Source organism: Rhea americana, unplaced genomic scaffold (genome assembly GCF_003343005.1).
Source record: "Rhea americana isolate MKP2758 unplaced genomic scaffold, rheAme1 scaffold_115, whole genome shotgun sequence".
Classification (NCBI taxonomy): domain Eukaryota; kingdom Metazoa; phylum Chordata; class Aves; order Rheiformes; family Rheidae; genus Rhea; species Rhea americana.
Window position 1 is genome coordinate 405626 of NW_028185206.1, and position 19332 is coordinate 424957.

General features: G+C 45.5%; 1 protein-coding gene across 1 annotated transcript in view; it reads left to right on the plus strand.

The window, feature by feature from the left end:
* The first annotated feature begins 19 nt into the window (after positions 1 to 19).
* CORO2A (coronin 2A) overlaps positions 20 to 19332 on the plus strand; it is a 60633-nt gene continuing 41320 nt past the window's right edge. Inside the window, exon 1 of the mRNA XM_085317361.1 lies at positions 20 to 56. The gene's annotated coding sequence lies outside the window, so the exon portion shown is untranslated. The remainder of the gene's footprint in view (positions 57 to 19332) is intronic.

Genomic DNA, 19332 nt, shown 5'->3' on the forward strand with positions numbered 1-19332 from the left:
GCTCCGCTGTGCACGCCTGCAGCGCCGCCGGCCGGGCGCGCCGACCTGCCGCCAAGGTAGGAGACCCGGGGGCGCCGGCGACACGCGTGGGAGGGACGCGCACGGGGGAAGCGAGGGGATCTTTGTGCCGGGGCGCCGCCGCGCAGCTCGGGCCACCTGCCGCAGCCGGCTTGTACGAGCCAGTGTCGCGGGAACGGGGGTCACGCGTGGGGTGGCAGTGGCTGCGGCGGGTGCGCCGGGGACGGGATTAGCCCTGGCGCTGCCCCGCTGAGGAGGGGAGCAGCCGGCCCCGGCCGTGGCACGGCTGTGCCTTCCCGGCATGGGGAGGGGGAAGTTCACCCTGCAGTGCCCCACTTCACCCCACGGGGCAGCCCCGGCACTCGGCCCGAGGGGGCGGCTGACTGCCTTTGCTCTGGAAGTGGCGGGGATGTCTGGTCAGCTGAGGCGCCTCTCCTGCCGTCCCGGGAAGGCCCTGCTTGCCTGGTACCCAGACTGTGCAGCTGAGAAGGCGAGTGGCAGGCACGCTGGGATGCGGGATGCCTGAGCTTCCGCAGGGCCCCACCCTGCTTTGTGCAGCCAGGGTATGGTTTTCCACGGAGAAGCAGGTCTTGGCTGTGCCTGTGGCTGCTTGCAGTGCCCATACCCTCCCTCCAAACCCTGTGCAGACCTGCTGCTTTCGCCAGAGGAGGAGAGGTGTTCACCCTTCCACAGCTTTTGAATCTGCAGCTGTCAGGGAAACACTGCTCTGGAAAGCTTGGGGGCTCCAGCTAGCTCTCAGATACAGAGATGTGCCTTAATATGGGTGGGAGCAATGTTGGAGGGAAGCATCCTGTGCTGTGCTCCCTAAGTCATCCAGGCATGTATGGGAGCTCTCTCCACTGTGGCAGGACATAGCTGATGGTTGGATTAACATCTGCGTCGCTGGGGCAGGGGGTATTATGTGTGCCTTCCCTTGGGCAGGAATTTCACTTTCCAGCTACATCTCGTTACAGGACTTTTTCTGTAGGTAACTGCGAGGTTGTCTTTTATGCAGAATGTCACAGACCAAAATCTAGCCCTTGACTGGAGCTCATTGGCTTCTAGGCTATCTGCTTAGAGTTGTTTTCAACTCAGAGGTGCATAGCAGATGCACAGAGCAACACAGGTTCATGCTGACTTGAGACAGATTGAAGTCAGCATCATGCTGCCTCTCTGGAAAGCCTATACTTCCTGTCAGCCCTGCTTGCTGGTTCAACAAGTGGCACAGTCTAGTACTTGTGTAACTTTGCTTATGATACAGAGAGAAACATAATGCGTGTGGGGAGAGGGATGGGGGAATGATTACATTTGGCCCCCTTGTGCTGGAGCCATTGTTGATTTTGGCTGCTTGATGCCAGAGTAAGTGGCATCATGCACAGACTATGGTGACAGCCATCTAAGGGATATCTGGGSCATGTTCTCTGGCGGTGGGGTACCCTGGTTGCAAGGCAAGCCCTTGAGAGGCACAGCTTTGGAGTATTGCTTCTTCCTATGCACCTGGCTTTGACCCTGTGTCTCTGGAGCTAAGGCAGGTTGTTGTGAAGGAATATGCAAGGATTATGGTAGTTAACAGACAAGTTCTTGATGGCCTGGGAAAGCTAGCCACATGCAGAGCCTTGCAGAGCGCTCCCCATCATTCACCATGCAGGGAGTGGTGCCCTCCCTGTCTTGCTTTGGAGTATGGAAAAACAGCCCTGCAGCATCCCAGCCATTCCCAATCCTCCTCTCACTTGTGATTCCTAACGAGGCATTGTGCTTGCTGCAATCCCTGTAAAATTTGCCTGGACAGGCTTAACCTCTTCTGGCCTCCCGGGTGCTCAAGGGAAACAAACTCTGTGGAGAAATTGCAGAACGCTGGAGAGAAGCTGGTTGTTGGTTTTCTTTTAATCTTCAAAATGCAGGCTGCCTGGTGGTTTAACAAAGGATCAGCCAGTGTGTCCCTGTTCCCTTTGTTCTCCCACTCACTGTGCCCTGTATGGAGAGCTCTGATCTGTGGTGGTTTGATTAGAGACAGGGGATGACTGAACGAGAAACAGGGAGTTCCTGTTTGGRTGGTAGCATCTCAGGGAACTCTAGCGCAGTGCTTGAAGAGGCAGGGTGATTGCTTCTTAAAGATGGGGAAGGAGAGGGGAGGCATGGCCCTCTGCACTGCCAGCTGCACCAGGCTGCCTCACAATTCAGCTGGGAACAAAGCTTTTCTTGCTTTAGACCTGTGGACCAGGCTGGTTGCTGGCTGTCTATATGTAATAGGTTTATTTCCTATTGCCAGTTCAGTAATGTAATTTCAGGGTATCCAGAGTTGTGCTGGGTTTTTCGCTATCTGTGCCAGTGGGGTAGTTTTCTGCCTGTCTTTCAAATGTRTTTTTCTGACCCCTCTGACTGGATTTCTTGGAGTGAATTTCAACAGATGGACAGTATTTTCAACCTTTCTGCATCTGTTAAGTTTTTCAGTTGTTGGATGATAAATAGATTTTGGGATGCCTGCCTCTGTGATGTGTTTCTCGTGGTTTTCTAGGCAGTCTGCCTCTGGGCAGGCGGCATGGGCCAGGCTGCAGGTTTCTGGAGGTGGCTTGTGGTTCCTGTGTGAGTGRCATGTTTTTCTTATCTGTGGGGTGTCTGTGGCACTGGATGCCTGAATGCTGCATGTACTTCTTGGTTGTCTGAGTGCTGGCAGTCTACATTCAGTATTGAGCAGATCTATGTGCTGTGAGCAGCAGGTGCCCAGGCAGCACGGAGGTTTTAGTGTTAAAATGATTTAGTGAGAGACCTGAAGGCTTTGTATAAATCCCCRGAAGCAGAGGTGATGCTTTTGCAGGGAGGTATAGCTGTTTTAGGGGCAAACTAAAATAGATCTTTTGCTCTGTATGACATTGCAAAATCCTCATCTGTTGTAGTCAGTTCACTGCCTCTGATATTTCTGTATTCCTTGGTTCCCATTGACTCTGGAGGCATAATGCCTCCATCCCACCCATGATTTCAACAGCAGGGATTTTAATGGAGAGACTGTTGGAGGGTGGTTTGTGAAACGAACCTTTTGTGAAGAAACCGGTTGGAGGGAGGCCGTCCCAGAACAGGCAGTTCCCTGCCTGCTGCTGTGCACTGCTGCGCAGGAACCCCAGCACTATCTTGATAATTAGTGGTTAGACCCACTCCTCCACCCTTGGATRTAAACCCTCTCCAAGAAAGTTTGCTTGAACTGTTTGTTTCAAAGAAAAAGCCCCCGCCTTATTAGAGTATTCATATCTGGCATTAATAAACAGTAGCAGTGTTTATTAACAATAAAAATAGTACCCAGTACTCCAAAYAGGGTGAACAATAGTTCACCAGTGGGATGCTGGGGGAGCTGGTGAATTGCTAAGGCTAGCTGTACTAAAACTCCTGTTCAGACCTAGCAGGAGCTGCAAGGCTGTCCCTTGGGAGGCTGGACAGGGGCTGCTCTTTGAAACAGCAAGCGCCAGCTGCCTCCGGATGCAAAACAGCGCAACAGACAGTCTGGTCTCCTGCTCCCATGACGAAAGCAGACTGTGGCATGATAATGAAGTGAGCAGTTTCACATGTAATAGTTACCTGGCTTCTCTCCTACTAAGTACACATTAAGCTGTCCAGGCTGCAGAGACCTGATTGAGACAAGCAGCCTGCAGCACGTAGCAATTATACTGAGCCGCCTTCTGCCTTTCTGCAGAAGAAACAAAAAAGRCCTTTAGATACTCCAGGAGGCTGTAAGGGCTGAGGGGGCATGACACACACATGGTTATTCTGGCTTACTGGGAAAAGCCAAACTGGCCTAGTTTTTCTAGGGATTTTCCCTCTGTGATGCTACAGGCTGGCCAGCAATTTTCCATTCTGAAAATACAGCCTGCAGTGCTGTATAAGGGAAATGCTGCTGCTGCTGTTTACTATTTCTAAAGCACTTTGAAATTCATGAATGGGATTTTCCAACTTTTAGCCAAGTCAACCTCCTTCTAGAGCTGAGAGTCGTACAGCTACCCACAGAGGGACCACTGATAATGCGTGGCTCCAGCCCCTATTTATCTGTTCTCTGCTTCATTTCACACGGTTTCACATTTTCCAAAGCAGCATCCAAAGGTCAGCATCCTTCTGCCTGTCTCTGCAAAGTTTTTTTTTTTTTTTTTTTTTTTTTCCTTTTTCTTTTTCTCCAGTCTAGTGAGTTGGTTCTGCCCAGGAAACACAGAAGCTCCAACCTGCAAAGAGGATGTACTGTGCATGGAGGGCTGCACTGATTTTTTCTCTGTGTGGGATAAAGTCACAGATAAAAATGATAAGGAAGAAAAAAGAAGCAGAAACTCCCTGTCTTTATGGTATTTTTATGACTGAGCTTGAGACAAAGTCCATGGAAACTGATTAGATAACTTCCAGGAAAGCAGGAGAGGCCAAACTCCACCATATTCTTCTTCCTGCTGCTCCAGAAGCTGTGTTTAAATAGGACAGGAGGCAGCTGTAAGGGAGAGCTCCTCCTGGGAAAAAGAGGTTGAACGAGGCTGTCCAGGTCATGATTACACTAGTGAAACCAAATATGAGACCAAGCCTCGTGACTCCAGCTTGTGCTGGAAGTGGAGAAATGACAGTCAGAGATAAGGCACAGGCAGGAGCCAGGCRGAGTGGGCTGGACTCTGAAATCTCATGTCTTCTGAGAGCTGCCTGTCTTGCTCCAGCTTAGCCTGGGGGAAATTCAGCCAGGAAGCCTTTGTAGATAGCATGTTTTTCCCCTCTGCCAAAAGGACCCCCAACTGGTGCTTCTCATGAATACCACCTGGTGTCATTGTCATGCATCTGCTCTGTCACACTGAGTCCAGAAATTGCTTTTTCACTCTTCTTGGTAGCACAGCGCTTCTTTTCCCCTAAAATACTTGTGAAGTTCTCCTTTTCAGACTGCCAAAGGTTTGGGTCTGCAGCTGCTCTTCAGCTTTTAGTCACCCTCCACATAGTTATTTGTGAGGTTCTGACTGTGTCAGACACAGGTCCTGAATTATTAAAACAAAGCTAGATCCTTCAATTATTTAAACCAGTGTTTCACGTTGTTTGCCATGAGCTAGGTTATGCACATCTTGGGAAAATATAAAATATATAGCCATAGAAAAGTGTAGCTACAATTTCGCCTGACCTGTCAGCACAGCTACAGTGCTTCTTTCTAAGGAACCCCACAAAGAAATTACTGAGAACTCTGTTAATGTGAAAGATGCCAGGAAAGACCAGTCTTCCTTTACATCCTTCAGTTTCATCCATAGGATCTGGTCCCTAAAAGCAGCTTGTGCTAGGAACAAGATTGCAGAATAATACGCCCAGAAAACCCAGACAACTCTGTAATTGCAATAGACAAATAGAAGAAGTCAGAGATTGGCTTGCTAACATCTACTTAAATGTAATTAATTTCCATTACTTTTTCTCTCTGCTGTTTTCTCTAATGTAATTTGAATACCAAAATACATACACACAGAGGAATGAAAACAAAATCTAAGGAGCATTGCTTCAAGGTCCTGCTCTCATAACATTCATCTCCTATATGTGGAGGCACTCTACCTTACAGTAAGGGAGGATCAGAGTCTTTGTTCTGACCCCTCCTGCCTGTGGTCACAGCTGCATAGCTCATTTTTCTGTCCAAATTTACTGAAGTCTTAATTTCAGCAGCTGGTGCCTGAAGTCTTAAATGAAAAGATTAATTTTGCTAATGATAGCTTAGCATCCAGCAGCTTCCACAGAAATCAGTAGGAACTAGATTCCTGACTTTTTAAAAAACCACAGCACTCATTTAAAGGCTTAGCTAGGGACTGAACAGCTTGACTTCATGGCTCTTTGTATCTGTTCAGGATTCATGCCTCCCCGCTCCATGCCATACATTAAGGATCTACAGAAGAGCTATGGCTGTGATGCACCTTGTCAGGCAAGCAAATTATTGAAGCAAGCAAACCCACCCTGAGATCTCATAAGTAAAAGCTCAGGTTTTCATCTTTCCTCGTGTCCAGGTTTCCTGCAAAGTTGAAAAGATCAGAATCCTGCTGTATCTTTTTAGATAACAGGTTTTAGTTTGGTTGACAAAGATCCAATAAATGTAAGCAGAAGTTATTACTTGGCAAAGTAATGAAGTGGTTGTGTTTTTGTCAGTATGGAGGAACAATTACTGGACCTACTTCCCAGGGTGGTGGTAGCCACCCCATTGCTAGAAACTTTAAAAATCAAACAGGATGATTTCCTAAATTATGTCATCCAGTGCAGACCAGTGTTTCCTGGAAGCAGATGATATCTCCCCACTTGCTGTTAGTCAAACAGCAACTGCTTGCAGTCCTGCAGAGATTTATTTCCCATGTAGGGTACACAGAGTTATCACTTGTGAAGATGGCCCTTTCACTATAGTAGAGCATATGCTCAACTCTCCAAGTTGCTGGCATGTCCTGCCTGGCTTTGCCTTTAGGAACCCAAAGTGAGTCCATCTTCCCAAATGGGTAGCTGCCTTTGCCTTCTGAGACTCTTAGCCATTGGAAGAATGACACTTTGAAGGCAGGAATCCTCTGAGCTGCTTTAAAGGTGTCTTCTGAGAGGAGATGGAGTTTACTGACTTCATTGGCTGGAGGTGGTGTTAAGTGGTTAGTTGTTGTAGCAGTAGAGCACCATGTAGGACAGATACCCTCCTTGAGGCTGGTGCGTGTTGACTGCTGAGGTTACAGATAATAACTAGACAGAGGCTCACTTGACTGTGCCCTGCCCTCTCCGGAGATTTTCAGAAGTGACATGGACAAGGCCCTGAGCAACTTGATCTGACTTCGAAGCTGGCCCTGCGTTGAGCAAGAGGCTTGGCTAGAGGCCCTCATAGGTCCCTCACAGCCTAAATTTGACTGTTATACTATGACTACAATATAAGTGAAAGCCTGATAATGCTATCAGGAAACAAAGTTTCAAGGAGTTAAACCCAGACAATCCATAGCTAAAGTCTACCTGGAAACCATAATCCCAATCTCCTATTTTTCTTTCTTTTTCTTTTCTTTTTTTTCTTTCTTTTTTTTTGGGGGGGGAGGGGATTATTGCTGAGCCTTAGGCTTGAATGAATGGCAGCAATCCCAAACTTCCTGTCACAGCACACATCTGCTTTATGGGTCCACTCCATCACAAAGGATGTCCTCGAGAATCCTGTGGTCATCCTGGAGGTTTCAAAGCAAATGTCAGTAAATCTCTTTTGTTGTTCCTTTTTAAGGAATCTCTTAATGTTGTGAGCTTGGTTTTGGTGCTCAGCCAATACGATGCTGTTAGTGGAACAGAATTTCTTAAGCTTGATTGAGAGCAGATCTTTTTGATAAGTCAAAAGGGATGTGAAGTCACAGTTTGCTTATGTCTGATTTTTTAAAAAAGGATGAACCTGAAGTCTTATTTTATATAAGGTTTTGCCTTTTTTAGAAGARTTTTCCAGTGTCCCACGTATTCTTTCTTCCCTGACAACATGACTTGCAACATGAACTTTTCCATGGCTTCATGACAGCTTGTATCTTACATACTAAAATATATAGCAGTRTTTATGCTTTTTCTGTTTGTCTTGCAGGACAAGCTCTGTTGTGGGGGTTTAGAAAGATGCAGGTAAACTGTGCAACTTGTTGTTGCAGGATGTTGAGGATATGGCTAAAGAAAAGAAATGAGATGAATCCGCAGGCAAGAAGTCCATTAAAGAGAAAGCTAAGCTCAAAAAATCTTTGAGGCTCAGATGGCCATAAGTTGAGTTGAAGACAGAGAAAAGATCAGCTTGTGGGCAAGGATGTCAACTCAGCTGGAGAAACAGATGCTTGTCTTGGAAAGTAACAGTATTAGAAGGAGGGTGAGGAAACCTGCAGAAGGGAAATTCAGATGGGTCATAGCAAATCTGCCATAGGTGCTCCTCAGCCTGAAGGACTGCAGGAAGGGGGTGTTGCAGTGGGACAGTGTGTCTTCCCCAGACAGTTTCCTCACTCCTCTTCAGATCCAGCTTTTTAAATTGTCATTCGCAGGCACCTAAGTTCATACAAGAGAGTTCCATGCCCATTGGCTGCTTGAGAGCAGAGAGATTCCCTCTTCCACTGTCTCTGCCTCCTGACTGTCCTAGGCAGGCAGAGGAGAACAGGCAGGCAACATTGTAAAGATAGGGAGCTGGGTCCAGGAGGAGGTTGAGGAGTCTCAAGTGAAGATCCAAGCAGACTGGGATTGGGATACAAGGACTATATATTTGGAGAGCTTTCTCTTTGAAAACAAGCCATAATTTTAGAATCAGAATTATTCCAGCACTTCTCAAAAGTGGAGCAGCAGTAGGCTTTCCAGTGTTGTGATCATTTGGTTGTTATAAATGCTGAAATTGTCACCTAGGTCACCTGTGTGTTAGCTGTAGCCACACCTGTAACACATGAACAATGGATCTGTGGAGTGAAACAGGTGGTGTCAGGACTAAAAATCCACAGGCATTTTGAAAGTTTTAATTTGACCCAGCTGGTTCCATTAGCAGGTAGAGTGCATGGGGTTGTGATCCTGGAGTGTGTTTAGTTTCATCTGGAATGAATCCTGTGCTCCAAGACTGCTTTGCAACGCAAACTGGAGTGTAGTAAATGGCAGGGATTAACAGATTCAGTTCAAAAGCACRCCCCCAATCTGAATAGCACAGTAGTTCTGCACCAGCACTGATGGATCAGGTTGTGAGTGATGCCACTGGTTTCCCTGGGACTGTGCATTTGCCAAGTCCAGTGGATGAGTGAATGGATACTGAATCTCATTTCTCTTGCAAGGAAAGTATAGGTAGTTGTCTGCTTAATCAGCATCAGTCAAAACTGGAATAAGGGCTGAAAAGACCTGAGCCTACTACATTGGCTCTTAAAGGGTGATGTTCAAATCTGTGACCTTGCAGAGGACATTAGTGTCTTTTTTTATCTGTAATATCTGCCTTTGCCACAACCTCTTGCTAGTTTGTCATATATCAGATGAGCTATTAGAGAGCTCCTAAATTAGTTAGGAGTTTCCCAGAGAACAGAGATGTTGATTTAAGCAGCCTGTCTAAGAGAAAAACCTTCAACTGGAATTACAAAGCAATTCCATGAGCAGCGCTTATGTGTGGGAGATCTCCCCACACTTTCCTTTGTCTGGGCACATAAATGTTTTTTCTTTTTTTTTCCTTTTTTTTTTTTTAATTTCCTATGCAGTTGATATAAGTAAGGTGAAAAAATTCTGCGTGTCCAGGTTTTGACAATTATTTCCTGATATTGCCTGCCTTCTTTAAGAGAAGAAGGTTGTGCATCTTTCCTGGAGTGGCAGGGGTCCTTTCTTTTTGCTCTGGGCTCATTGGAGGGATCTATCCTATTTTTGTTTTCTAGTCTGTGTTAGTAGGTACTGTGTCTGTTGCTGGCAAACTGATTTGCCAATAGCACCCTACAGCTACTAGAAGGGCAGTTACAGAGCCAAACTCTTCTTGGCAGTGCCAGGTAATATAGCAAAACAGAAAAGGACTTAAGTTGCAGCTTGAGAGAATTAGGTCAGACAGTAGGGAAAGCTTTTTCCACCAGGAGTGTGGAACAGCCCTGGGACAAGTCATCCTTGGGGGTTTTGGAGACTCCAGAGCTGCCTGATTTAGTGCTGTGGCCAGTCTTGCTGAGAGGTGGGACTGAAGACCCCCAAAAGGGAGGTCCTTGCATCTATGCCATGCTTTCCTACCCAGACGGGCAGAGCCCAGTTAGTGTCCCAGCTCGGTAGCAGTTTCCATTTCACCTGGTGAGTCAGACTCTAAGTTTCTCCAGGTGGCTTTGGAGATGAGAATCCAAGGCCAGGCTTGGCTCTGCTAGCAAGAATCTAATCATGTCCTGCAAGCATCCCAGCCTGTGGACTGGTGATGCACAAACCGTCAGCCACATGGGAATGTAATTTCGTTAGATCTCATCACTGTATTTGGGGCTGTATTTTCAAATGTTGAAGTGAAGCCTGTAGCTTCCAAGCCTTCCAGAACTGAATAGATACCTGCACTTGGTGTCCACTGCCTCACTATCCCATTGGCCAGTTCCCTAGCCTACCCACGTTCTTGTGGTACCCACAGCTCAGAGCACCACAGTGGACCCCACCTAGAAATCTCTAGGCAACGAACCAAGGGCTTGGAATTATATAAACGTGGCAAACCCCTTAAAATCAGTGATATTCGGCTTCACTGCAAGGAAATCTTTATGAACTTTAGCCTTTAGCAGAGATAATTATGGAGACAAACTTTCTACGGAAGTACCTGACAGTCTGCTACAGATGTCTGCAGGCATGCCTAGCTCTGCAGAGCTTCTTTACTTCAGGTAAGRAAAGTGCAGTGGGACCAAGAGGCACTGCTTTCCCAAACAACATGGCAGGCTACTTAGACCAACTGCATCATATTGTGCTGTTCAGTGGGGAACTGAAACACAGTGCCAGGATTTCAGAAGCTGCCCTGGCCATGAACTGCAGAAAACTTACTAGTATGAAACCAGAGAGCGAAACTGTGGTGTTCTGACCTCAGGAGAAACTGCTGAGCTTGCAAAGGGTCAGATGATGAGTTTTTCAAGGCTAACATTCTTTGAAGAAATAATGTCTCATAAAACCTGTGCATTTTACCACTTCCTTTTTTTATACCGAGGACTTTGGGGGAGACTGAGTTTTCTTTTTTTTTCTTTTTTCTTTTTTTTTATTAGAAGTCCAACTATTAGTATTCCATCTATACCAAGGCAAGCTTACAACCCACACAGGCCATCAATCTCAACACCTAAACAACTCAAGGTACTTACAAGGAAGTGGATAAGCAATAATATTTTCATTGCTGCCCAGGTAACCAACCAAGTGAAAGAGGGTATTGTCTNGAACCAGGTTCATTGTATTTGCTTTTCTTGCATAACAGAACCAGTTCTTTTTTTTTTTTTTTTTTTTTCTTTTTTTTTTTTTGAACCAGGTTCATTGTATTTGCTTTTCTTGCATAACAGAACCAGTTCTTGCCAGGGTAGAAAAGCTCTGSAAGGTGGAATTACAAGGTACTTACAAGGAAGTGGATAAGCAATAATATTTTCATTGCTGCCCAGGTAACCAACCAAGTGAAAGAGGGTATTGTCTCTGGAGAAYGCAGGCAAGACAGCTTTATCTTTTCTGCCAGGGTATGTGAGCTATCTTGGAAAGCTGGAAGTGAACCAGCGGAAGGAGGGGCACCCCCTTCTAAGAAGCTGGGGTGGAGTCTCTGTTCTCTGCTTCACTCAGGTTCCCACCRCCCTTCCTGGGAGCTCTGATAAACACCATGAAGTTGTGTTGAGTTTTGGGATCCTTCTGAGCTTTGCCAGMCCGTCTCCTTGCTGTCCCACTTCTGTATTTTCTTGAAAGCCTTATTGATTGAAGCCACTTGTCTTCTCAATGGATCATCTTTCTTACWGTCAGAGCTAATGAAATAGGAGCACCACTCACTGCAGGCATTGATATGTGCGGAAGACAAAGGCTGAACTGCCAGAAAATGGTGTTGCCACTGAATGTGGYATCAAACTCAGAGGATCCTCCTCTACGTCCCTCCTGGGACACCCAAAAGAACTTTGGATTGACTGAGCAAGTCTCTTCACATGCTGTGGAGGGTGGACTGCTTCCTTCTACATGATTTCTGGTTGATATTGACTTAGTACTGTGCATGAAACAACTTCTCCAGTGGCCTGAGGCAATTTGCATGTAGCCAGGTAGTATTTTACTCTCTGTACCTGAGTAAGAGAGGCATGAATCTCCAGGAAGTGCAGCTCCAGGCTCCACTGACAGTGAAGTAACAGGAACAGTACTATGGATKCCTTGAGTGCCCATCTCTGGGGTGGATCATTGCTGTTGCTCATGGGATGCTTGTTTGGGGCCACTGCAGGGAACTCCAAGAGGTGGCAACAGACCTCCATGGCACTTGCAGCCCTGGAACTTCCTAAGTGACCTGGAGGATCAGCAGTCTGCTTTCTGCCAGTCTAGGCCTCTGGGGAAACAGAAACTCTCATGATGTTCAGAGAAGATAAATGTTAAATTCTGCTCATGATTTGTAGCAGCTCCCTGTAGTGGTGCAGCAGCTCTGTAGTGAAAACCTGGGTAGTTCTGGTGGGCAGCAAGTTGAACCAGAGCYGTGTGGGTATCCTTGTGTTGCAGGAGGCTAACTGCGCCCTGGGCCATCTCTGAAAAATTGTAGGCAGAGAKGTTTCCCAGAGAAGCTGTTGTATCTCCATCCTTGGAGATCAGGTCTGGCAAACAGCTAGAACAGGTGCTGAGCAACCTGACATACCTTTGTAGTGAGCCCTGCTTGGGGCTGGGGATAGAATTAGAGACCTCCAGAACTCAAGTTCCAGACTCAAGTTTTCTGTGATTCTGTATCCTTGGTTGCTATCACTTTGCTTTTGCTTTTCAGACTTGTTCCTGGACAGTGAAGTGTTGCTAAGGATGGCTGAACATAAAGATCCAATGTAAAGTTGGAAAWGACCCCAGCAGTAAAATGAAGGATAGGATGCAGTTCAATCTATACTTCATGATATGACTTAACTTTACWTGTTCAGGAGGATTGTACTCAAAAGTTTTATGTTATTCATCAGGTCTGATGATAGGAGAGTCTGAGCTTTCTTGTGGTAGTATCTTGGTAGCTGCCTGAGGCTGTGGTTTAAGCCAGTTTTTCTCTTCCCTTACTGCTTAGTCCTTTACCTCTAGTTGTGYTGAAATTATCCATTTAAAAATAACCTGGCTGAGCTATTTTTGTGAGCCACATCTGCTCCCTTGTCCATCTCCCTGCTGTTCCAGCGTGATAGAAGAGCACAACCATGGAGTAATACTGGATGGTGGGGAGGCAGCAGTATTGCYGTGGATATCACCATCAGAGGCTTTTTATTCCTGACCTGTTTACATATTTCTCCCTGCCCCAAAGAAACAAATATGGTTTCTGCTTTGATTCAGTAAAAATGCAGGAGGAAGGCACACTCAGGAAGGTCACACTGTGGATTTCACTGTCTCCACCTTGTACTGCGGAGAGCTGTTTTGTTTCATTCATGGTAGCCATAGCCCAGCCCTGAACCTCCATGCTTGAATTATTTTGAGGTTCATAAAATTTGRTGTTTGTACTACAGTAAATAAAATTTGTTCAATGTACATTTTTTTGAATTTGAGGCTTTGGTTTGTACTTGGCTTTTGGTGGACTGCTTTGTGGCCTCTTGCTAGAAAGGTAAGATGATATGGTAACAGCTGGTAACCAGGCTGCCTCAAGAGTCACAATGTGATAGTGGAGTCTTGCTGTTCAGTACAGGCCAAGTCTCTATGAAATGCTTGCGCTCCCTGGCTCAAGAGGAATTTTTGGGGGATAAAAGTACTGGAATTCCTTTCTGCTTATGGTCCAAGCAGATGATATCTGCATCAGCTGAGGGCCAGGCCCTGCTGCCAAGGGAYGCTTGTCTCACCAATCTTCAGGCTACGTTCACATGGTGCCCTTCTGCATGGGAGCACCTTACAGAGTTGCCCTCAAAGCCTGTGTAAACCTAGAGCTGCTGATAGCACTTAGGAAACTTTGAAGTACTTCCTCTCAGGGATGTGCATAACAGCTGTTGCATCCTCCATTGGCAGCTTGTGCTGAAAACAAATGGGCAAGAGGGTCTGTTCTTGCTTGGATGTTTGTGTTCAGTGGGGCTCTACCTAGCAAGGCAAGGATTTAGGCCTTGATGTTTTGTGAAAGAGGAAATTAATTCATTTACTTCTTGAGTAATTCCTTCACCCTCTGCTTCACATCTTTTGCATTAGTGCAATGTTTACATTACAGTCAGAGATGATTTTTCAGAACCAGGTTTCCAGGGCACTATATTTAAATCTCTTTGCCACACTGGAGAACTGCTACTATTTGCAGGGTTATTGAGAAATTGAGTTTCTGAAGAAAGACAAGCATCTCCAGAACATGGTCTCCTCTGAGTGTCCCAGTGATCTTGCTGGCTGTAGTTATTTTAATCCACGATGATCTCCCAGATCCTTATCCATCTATTCTATTCTATGAGCACTGATAGTAAGTTCTCTCTTTGCTTGTCACTTGGCTGCATGCTGGACTACTGCAATGAGCTGAYATTAGGAGGCATGCAGCTCCCTGCAGGCTCCATGTGAGAAGGTACTGCTATGGTTCTGCAGAGGCTGATGTTCAAGCTGATGTTAATGATCACGGACTGGTGCAGTGCAAGTACCCACTGCCTTCTTGACTCCAAAACTCTGCTTTCTGTCACCCACTTTCCATGTGAAAATCCAGAAGTTTGCACATACGACTGAGGCAGGAGAKTCTTTGCCCATAGCTCCTGCTTTGGGAAATGGCACTTGCATTATGAGACTTTCAGTAATGCAACTTCTTTTCCAGTGCTGTGCAAGAGGATATGAGTGCTGCTAGAGTTACCTACTCTGTCTCTGGGGAGGAAAGGCACTTGGGGCAGGCAGGTTGCAGGGTGCTGTGGGGCACATGCCTATTTTGAAAGTGCACTGAACCCTGAATCTGAGCTCCATGGCAGTGGGTGTGGATCCTTTAATAACAAAAGGCAATGAAAGGCAATTGATAAAATCTGGRCACATTGTAGAAGTTGGCACAGAGGCTTGGTTCCCAGCTGGCAGATTTAAAAGGCTTCCAGCTCTGGTAGCAGATAGGGTTATTTTTCCTGGAGTGTGCCTCTGAGCAGCTGTAAAAAGGTCCTGCTGTCTGACAGAAAGGCAGGCTGAAGAGTTTTTATTTGCTACTGTGGAAGGTTTTTATTTGCTAGTGTGGAYTGATTGGAGTACAGATGCTCTGGAAGACATTCTGCATTATTCATGTGCTAGATGCCTTTGCTAAAAGCTAATGTACAGCCTGGAGGCTGTGAGAAGTGGTATAATCCTTCTCGTGGTTTTGTTGATTCACTGGAGAGGCTGGGCTACTCTTAACCTTGTTCTGTGAAAACTGACATTGATAAAGCACATCAAGAAATGYGAGATCACTTAGCTAATGGCTCTCCACCTGCTTTCTTGTTTATAAACAATTCCTGTTTGAAAAAGAGTTTGAGCTCATTCTTCGTATAAAATTCCTTGCTAGATGGGCCCTGTGTATGAGACTTCATCTGTAACTTAGTTCTCTTCTCGTACAAAACTTAYAGTGCTTCTCATAAGTGTTTCAAGTGGTTGTGGTGAGTGACGCATGCCAACACGCCGTTTGCTGCAGTGCATCTACTGCAACTGTTCCCTTTATTTGTGGAGATTCCCACGAGTGAACTTGGATGCTGCAGYACCCAGTGGCAGTGGGGTACAGGAGGCAGCTCCCACAGCGCTGCTTGTAGACTGCTGTGGGAAGACCCAGTGCAGGGTTCAGAGTGCCATGCTCCATGATAGGGGATCCTCAGAGACATCTGAGGCAGAAGACGAAACTGCCAGGCACGGGTTTGCCCTGTGACAAGTAAAACCAACAAAGAGGTGAAAAGCATCTATACCATTTATTACTCTTGCGACAGTAAATCTGTAAACTGCAAGCTTGTAGTATTGTTTGGAGTGACAAGTGCAGATGGCATTTAAAGCTCTGGTTTACTGAGTAATCCTGCTGTCTGATAGACTTTGGATGCAAAGGTATTTCTTTCTGATAATTCCTCTTTGATAGTACTCTTAAACAGGAGAAGTGGAATTTGGACAGCAAGGTGTGTCAAGTGTTATTTGACCGGCTTGCTCACCAATGTGCCTGCAAGACTGGCCACGGCTTTGAAGAGAGTCCAGCTCACGCTCTGCAGCTCACAGACCATTTTGTGTGGCAGCATTGAGAAAGACTGGACCAGAAACAAAAAGGTCTGTGTTTATTCAGTACCTGACTCAGTAGGCTGCTGGCTGGTGATGGAGCTCTGACAGCCCTGATTGGGTCTTGGAGCAGTAGCTCAATACAAATAATGATAAAATATCTGAGAAAAGCAGGAGACTGCTCTAAATACGTGAGTCTTACAAACTAGATAACACTGGCATTTCGCAGTTTCCCTGCAGAGGTACCTTTTTGAAGACTCTTGAAGACACTCTTATGTTACTTTTTAAAACCTTGAAGATGGAAACTTGTGGGTGGGTTTTTAAAATACGCAATCTCAAAACTGTGTACCTGAGAGCCTTGAAGCAGTCAGATTAGTGAAGAATGTTACCTGGATAAGTGTACAAGCCAGYATGCCAGTCTGCAGCATGGCTGCAGCAAATCCACATACTGGGGCAAATGAGCTGCGTAGTGCAGACCAGCAGGGCCATATGGTATAGTTATTCTGTGCATATGCCCTTGCTCTGACCATGCTGCTGGATGCAGGGAAATGACTGACAATGGGTAACAGTTAGACATGCTGAACAAGTGAAAGATTGCTTGCAAAAGCAATCAAATTGGCAGCTATGCATACATTTTCCACTTTTGAAGAGAATCTGCTTTTATAGCTATTCCTCGCCCCTGCCCTGCCTCTTTCTTCTCCTGCACAGGAAAAGACAATTTCTGTTTTGAAATTAAAGAGCTTTGTCCAGGAAAAAAAACAGAACAGGATTGATAGTGATATCCACAGAGAATAAATGTGTGATCTGTAATTGCTCTCCAAATTTCTAGAGTTGTTGCTTTCCCTGTTCTGCAAAGCATGTTCAGCCACCTTTACTTACCCTGTTACTACCATTGGGACTCCCCAGGCCTATCTATACTTTTTCAGTATAAGCTGAAACATGTATTTAAGTTTATACAGTCATACCAGTGTTGCTGGTCAGATTAGACTCAATCCTGGTATGCAGAAACTGATCCAAAAAGGGTCTCTTACCCCAGTGGAGAACAGGAAGATGCTTTTCAGCCCCTTTTTGCCTCTGGTTCTACACTGGGATATTTGTTGGTGTGCTAGGTAAAACAGTGTGTAAAAGCATGGTCTGTTCTGTAGGTAGCTACTGTGATTTACAGAGCTGCAAATCTGACTTCCCATGGGAGACCTGGCAAAGTTCTGTGTGGCCTGAGAAGGTGTGTTCTGACACGGGACACACTGTTTAACTGATTTTTAATTTGGACACTCAGACTCCTGGATGTTGTTCCAGATCTCCAGTCACAGCTGAGACAGGAGCTCTCCTCCTGCTGCTGATACAACTTTGTATGAATAACCCAGTGGTTGGATACTGCCTATGGTACAGATAGGTGGTTTTTCCATGGATCTGCTGGACCTAGAACTCACTCTCACATATTGAGAAGAACTGTGTTTTCAAAATACAGTCTCATGAGAAGGAAAGCTTGGAGATYGCAGAGAACTTGCACCCCTGGTGCGCTGTTATAAATAAGCAGCAGTCTTCTGTCCCACATGCTGGCAAGTCCCTGCGGGCTGGTGCTGRTTGCTTAGCCAGTTACTTGCTGCCTAGCAACTTTGGCAAGCTCATTGATCACCTCAGCCAAGCAGGGCTAGTTGCTGATGTGTGGGGGACCCCAATCAGCTCTGGCTTACAACATTTACCTGAGGATGYGTAGAGAACTGTCCAAAACAAACTCCAAGCAATTAGGAAGTTGTCTTTGAGAACTCTACAGAGGATGAGGCAGGTTCCTGAACTCTAGATGAGAGGAAATGTAAGCTTTCTTCAGAAAGAGAATACCAGAACAACAGTAAAATGTTAAACATCCAGGAGAAATGAGAAGATGGATGAGACAGAGTAAACATGGCAAATACAACCATGTTAACCTCTGATTTTCTCTTTAGAAGGGTGGTGAGCCTGATGGACAGTGGAGAAGTTATTTTTTTGTCTTGACTTCAGGGAATCTTACAATGCTGTATTACACAATCAAGACAAGGGAATATGCACTAGGCTACATCTCCCTGTGGCAAGGTGCATGTAAATTGGGTGAGAGAACTATACAGTGGAGCTTATGTGAGCACCTGCATCCTTTTGAACAATTAATTATCTAGAAGTGAGTATTTCTTAAGAGAAGTTCTACTGGAGTTTCACTGTTGCCTGGTGCTATTCAGTATTTATGTTAGCAATTACAACAAAGGAATAAACAGGAATCCAGGAGGAGCAGGAAGCCTGCAGAAGGACAAGACTCCAGTTTGAAATRGTCTTGATGAGCTGGAGAAATGGCATGGGAAAAACAAGATGCAGTTTGATAGTGACAGGTTCTGGACTTAAGGCGATACAATCGGCTACACCCATCCAAGGTGGGGAACAATCTGGCCAAAATGTAGCTCTGTAGGAAACTGTCCAGGGACTGGAGTATGTTGGAGGCAGAACATGACCCAGTGACATGTTGTAGCAAGAAACTGCATACTACAGGAGAATAGCTGGTAAATTATAAAGGAAGCATCTGTTCATCCATGTTACTATAGCAAGCATATGCCAGTTGTGGATGCATAACTGTTCTGGAAAAAGGCAGATCAGTTGGAGAGCATGGAAGAGAGATTTAGTTTTGAAAGTAAGGAAAAGCTGTATAATATTTAAGGTAGCTGAACACTGGGATAAATTTCTTAGGAGTGTGATCGTTTGTCCATCTCAGGAGGTTTTTTAAAAAAGATTGTTACAGAAAGATGCAGGGAAATGAATGAGAAGAATAGGAAGAAAGATGGACTCCCAAGAYTTCTAAACATCTACTTCTGTTCCATTAATTCATCCTCCTAGGAGACATGTAGGCTTATAAAGAAGAAGGTGGGAACCTATTTTGAACTTAAGCCTGCAGCACTCAAAAAACAGACTCTTTCTGTCTCTCAAAATCACTTATCCATTTAAGATTTTTCTTGCTAATCTCATGCTGCCTAATTGCTTTGGTGAGGAACCACAGTGAAAACCTACTGGAAACCTGAGCAGACTGTGTGGCAGACTTTTTGGCTTTCGTTCATGCTCTTTGGTTTATAAAGCTGTACAGCCTAACAGTATGTCATCTTTATCTGTGTATCCACTGATTTTGTTCCCAGTTTTACTTCTTTGATCTCATCTTCTTTTTCCATAGTGTTCTCTAAAACCCTTCTAACCTATTGGTATCCTACTTGCCTCATAAAGGTGCTTTTAAATGAGAGAGGGACAGTACAGTTCAGCTATTCTTGTTCCTTTAAGTCAGCTGGTTGGTTTCTTATGTTCATTCTGTTTCACCATGAACATCTCCTCGTATTTTGGATTCAGATGGATTCTCTGATGAGGCCCACACAAGGCAGGGTTCGGCAATGGGAGCTTCTCCCAACTTTTCCACAGTGAACACATAGGGAAGATGGTGTTCAGGTTTCTGCTTTCATAGAAACATAGAATCGCAAAAACATTGAGGCTGGTAGGCACCTCTGGAGATCCTCTAGTCCAACCACCTTGCTCAAAGCAGGCTCAGCTACAACAGGTTGCCCAGGGCCRTGTCCACTGAGGTTATGA